This window comes from Hyposmocoma kahamanoa, unplaced genomic scaffold (assembly GCF_003589595.1).
Source record: "Hyposmocoma kahamanoa isolate Upper Pololo Valley unplaced genomic scaffold, ASM358959v1 76, whole genome shotgun sequence".
Lineage (NCBI taxonomy): Eukaryota > Metazoa > Arthropoda > Insecta > Lepidoptera > Cosmopterigidae > Hyposmocoma > Hyposmocoma kahamanoa.
The window spans coordinates 3,699,586-3,705,359 of NW_020653900.1; positions in this window are offsets into that span (position 1 = coordinate 3,699,586).

Below are 5,774 nucleotides of genomic sequence, written 5' to 3' on the forward strand. Positions count from 1 at the left end.
CGCGGCCGCCATTCCGCCATTCAACGCACTCCGTAAAACAGGTACAATTTATTGTGTCGAAATACCTAATTGTAACGTTTTTTTTTTCCATTATACAAAATATAAATTTTGTAAGCTGTTGTATCGTTTACATTATTGAACCATTTTTCTAGACACTGTCCACAAATAAAACATACATTAAAAATAAAAGCGTCTGAACTAGGAACTCTAGAAATTATGGTCACACCATTATGATGTCACGTTCAGTTATACGTACCGGTGTACTTTCAGGTTTATTGTTTTAATTAAGAAAACTCGAAACAATTTCTCCTTCGGTCTTTAAGAACACGAAGAAAGTGGGCTGTATGTAATATGGCAAATCCTTAATTTTGTGAACGACATTTACGAACTACATTTACGTTATTTGAACATGTGTTTATTTTTTTATAAAGTGCAATTGGACTAACCGTTACGGACATTTGAATTTTTTGTCGTTGCACTGAAATGTGATTGGTAGAACATAAAAATAGACACGTGAGTTTGAATTATCCTTATTGGATAAGTTGTCTCCTTGTTGTAGTGTGATTGGTGAGATAAAATAGATACATGAGCGGGAATGATTCTTAGTGGGCTAGAATGAAAAATCACGCACATCTACCTGTCAAGTAGAACATCTAACGATAAAGAGAAGCTTTATTCGATTAATTTATTGTATTGCGAAAATTAAAATATAATATAATTATAAAATCTGTGTATAATTTAACGATCAAATTGTATAATTCATTTGTTTGTGGTATTGGGAATTACTCCTTTAGTGTTATTGTTGTTATGTAGTTACTTGTTATATGTAATAAAATATTAATCTAAGACTACTTGTGATTTATTGTTTTGTTGATCAAATTACCGATCACTTTGGATGACGTTGAAAAGCGTGTCAAGATTCTTATAGGTGATTCGGATTTATTAGAGGCGAAGCTGCAAAGACTTGAACACCGCCGTAAAGTTGCCCGTTTATCGATATTCTACAGGATATATCACGGAAGGCGTGCGTGAAATTCTAAAGATTCGAACGAAGCGTTACGCTTTCACTTTTACACGGCGAACTGCTATGGAGGGGCTGTCTATGCCTACAGACTTATTCCCTGAACGTTAGAACTTGGTCTTTTTAAAAGCGACAGTGAAAAAGCATTATTTAGGATTGCTCCGTCGACCTTATCGTCATTTTCCATCAGATGAGACGGAGATGAAATGAAAATTTTGTCACAAAAATATATAGAGTGAATTCTTTCACTTTTCTACATTGACTTACAATTATATGGACGACGTGTCTAATACAAAAACCACGAAAAAAATGTCCCAAGTCAACCTATTTAAACGTAGTGACATGTAAAGAATTATGAAAAAGCTAAAACGTTGAATTTAAATTGTAATGTCATCGCAGTACTGTCTAATTTTGCTTGCTTCGCTGTCAGTCGAACAAATGAAGACTAAAGCGTGAATGACGCTCTGTATACGATTTTAACGCCCTATAAGTTCGGACACTTTTTAGCGCGGACCCGACGTCCATATAATTGTAAGTCGATGCTTTTCTAGTTAATTGTGCCACGAATGTATTTTCAAATGTTTCATATTCAGTTCTTAATGCTTTTATCGGAAATAAACGTTTCGATTATCTATGAATGAGAATGTTTACATGCCTGTAATTGGATTTTATGTCTGCTGCTGTATTTTTTTGTCATAACTAAGTATAAGACGTACGAACGCGAACAATCTCGCGTTAACTGTTTCTGTGCACGAATTTACAATTTACAGTTTAAATTGCAAATAAATAAATTGAATTTTGACAAATACAAATTGGACATGAAATTGTCCTGTTTAAAGATATGAGATTAAGGTTTAAAACTTGTCATTAGCTTTTATAGTTTATTATCTGAATTATTATTCATTGACAACAACATTATTATTACTCTAAAATTATGAATATTAAAAGTCTTAAACATAGTTAACAATTGTATAGTGGAAAAAATTATAATACCATGGTTAAAATGTATATTATATCATAAGTGTATTTTGCTGCGCCCTTACAGGGTATCACACGTAGTCCCTACCATAGTTCCAAGTTTGTGTACTATAACACTTAAGACTAAATGAAATGCAAATACATAACTAAATAAATCTCCTTATTTTCGTATTTTACCTTTCTTTTACACCAGGCGAAATGTCGAATCCCTACCGAAGTTTTTCACAGGTCTGCACATTTGTGCATGCAAATTTACACACTCATCATACAACTGTCATAGCCGCACTTTCTTTTTTCTTATAATTCACGTGATTCACTCTTACTTTTCAATGTCAAAACACGATAATGATCATAATACTGCTTGGCGGCAGAAATAGATAAGGTGGCAGTACTTCTCTGGACGAACTCTTACATAAGGAGCTCTACTGCTACCAAACTATAAAACTTCTAATATTAAAATGTTCCAGTGATCTAAACTTATATTAACCGTATCCTAAAAAGGGGTAAAAGTACTGGTGAGGCACACGACTTGTTCGTACCGTCTAATGGTATCATAAAAAAATAATCTGTTTTTTTTTATAATATCAAGTGACGGAACGAACAAGTCGTACGCCTGGTGGTAAGCTACACGCCTGTCCATACAGTTGCACTACCACTCAGAGCTTTAAATCGCAAAGATCTGAAGGGCGCTGCCACAGAGCCCGTCATCCTCAGATATAAATTATACGCAAGTTATAATTATGCGCATTATGCTATGCGATGACTTTAGCAACCTACGTATAAACCCGTTAAAGGGATTGCAGTAGATAGGTTCGACTTAAGGACCAATGTAAATAATTTTGTTTTGGAAAATAAATGAAAAAATGTGCCTGTAATTTCACCAGCACCCTTACCCTTTAAAACCGAAACACAGTAATGTTGACATTACAGCTTGACGGCAGAAATAGATAAGGTGGCAGTACTTCCCTGGACGAACTCTTTCACAAGGAGCTCTACTGCTACTAAAAATTACTGTCGGTGCCCTTAGTTAAATAAAAAATATACGAAAGTTATTCTTTTCTCAGAAGAGGTATTGAAAATTGCCAGGTAATTTTGCGAAACTGCGTAATGTTTTCTGAAAAATTACTTCTCCTGAAATGAGGGAGGTCACGCCAGTATAAATTAAGTTTATTTGTACATACATAGATGTAAAGAAAGTACAAGTTACAGGTTTTTTGTTTTGTTTTTTTTAATGTATCGTTATAATTTAGTTCCACCCCTACCATTTGCTTTATTAGTCACTTACTTATTACTATCCTTCCTTATGTGCACAGTCGTGGAATGGAATACACACCTGGCATATGAGTTTAGCGAAAACTACAATTTACTACTATTCAATGCTTGAGTGAAATCCAAATGCAAATACTAGATAAACATAGGCGCAAACATTGCGCCAGAAGCGACAAAGATGCGCGTGATATTGCTGTGTGTGCGCGCTTATATGTCGATTCTCACGCAAGTCGCTCCCTGTCATGCTAGTGCTGCAAGTAATCGATTCCGAATCTTATGATTTTTTCGACGTTGTCGACCGATTTCTTTTCGTTTTTATTCACAACACCCGGATCGAACGTCAAACTGTCGTATTCGAATCCGAACCGAAATGACGTCACACCCGTAGGATTACCTACTCTAACTTCTCGATCGGCAAAGGGTACAAACGTTATTCAGAATAAAGTTATCGAATTAACGTCCTATTGTTTACAAAGCTAGAATGTAATATGGACTTCTCTTATTGTTAGTTTTTCGCCATTTTTCAACATGGCCGCCATACAAGCGTTTATAAAAATTTGCTCTAATTCAACTGAAAATCGGCATGTAGGGATTTCTATAGGTGTTTGATAATAATTCGCGGTCAAAATTTCTTTTTCGCCTTTTTTGTCAATATGGTTGCCAACTAACTTTTTTAGCGGCAGATAAAAATTTGCTCTAATTCGACTGAAAATCAGCATATCGGGATCTCTATGAGTGTTTAATAATAATTTGCGGTCAACATATTTTTTCGCCGTTTTTCGATATAGCCGCCCAAGTACAAGCGTTCTGTTTTTTGATGTAAAGGGCTGTTGAAAAAATTTGCTTCCCTCGAGCAGAAAATTGACAAGAAATGATTTCAAGGATCGTCTGATAATAATTAGTGGTCAAAATATATTTTTGCAATTTTGAAATATGGTTGCAATTAAAGACCTATTTTAATTTTTTTAAACTAAGTCATAAGTGCCGAGCAGATTACGAGCAGGCACAAGATCTCACAATTGTAAAAATGTAAGAGCATACTTCTCGATGTAGTGGAAATATGATACCTACTTAATTTACCTACTTATAACAGCGTTATTGTATCTCTCTGTTAGATTCCTTGTTTTTGGAAGCTATGCCAAAGAGACGTATTTAGGTGGAAAAAGTGCCAAACTTCTGCCGAAGTTCGTGTATTATGAATACCAGAACAACAATAACTCTGAGGGCAATACCCAGAACACTCAGACCAAATACAACTTAGAAATATTCGTTTCTTAAATTAGCCCAAATCGGGAGTCGAACCTCCTCATCAAGCACCCATAAAACTAACCGCTGTGCCACAGCATGAGCACACCCTGTAATTGGACCCCGACCACGCGCCGCAGGTCGAGCCCGACGAAGACTCATTTTAAATAAAGTTAAAGTTTGTTTTTATTAATTTATTTTAACGCAAGACTAATGCATTCCTCTATTTTAAGCTTTTAAAAATGTATATAAAAAGATTTTAATTTTTCTTATAATATCACCGACTAACTCCGTAAACGCTGTTGGATAACGATATCGTATCCGAATAGAACATTTAACTCGGAATTTTCCGAATAGCTCGGAAAGCGCCCTTCGATTCGAGAACAATATCAATCGAACGATTCGATTAAAATATCAAAGAGCTCTGAAGCGGAGTCCGCGTGCGATTAGGACCAATTGTTTGTCTATTGTACGTAAAACATGTAACTTCCTATTTGATAAGCAGATTTTAAGATTCATCGAATAGTTTTTGTTTCATTTTCTTTATGATACTAAGTGACGGGACGAACAGTCGTGCGCCTGGTGGTAAGCGACACGCATGTCCATAATAGTTGCAGTACGACACAGCGCTTTAAATCACTAAGATCTATCACTGGCACTGCATCCGTCACTCTGGGACATAAGTTGACAATTTTTAAAATACGTCTATTCACTCTAGCCTTGAATTTTGTGGTACTTGAGTATTGAAACCTGATACCAGAAAAATAACAGTGTTTAACTTCTATTACCAAAAACGTTCACAGAGCCATGAACTTGCTAACAGGAAGAATACCTGTTACAAAAGCGACATTTTGTTCTTTTAGTAACCCGAGTTCACGGCGAAATACCTTTGTAACAAACTGGAAAAATATAAAAGATATTTTCAGCTTATATTACTTAGAGAACAGGCAGTGTGCCACCCATACTGTAACTGATATATTTACGCGTATAATAGATTATAACGGTTCGAGCAGCGGATTTTTTATACGTGTTTTTTTCGCCTGTTCTGATTTTTCGCTTCAAGGCACATCATTAATTGTACGTCTTGCGTTGAAGTAAATTATAATGAACACTCTTTGTAGAGGAATAAAGTAATATTTTGTATAAAATGACAATCCAAATTAAAATTATAAATGCGAAAGTGACTCTGTCTGTTAACCAACTTTGATGAATTTTGATTAAAGATGTTATGTAGATGGGACTTGAGTAGAACAAAGGCTAC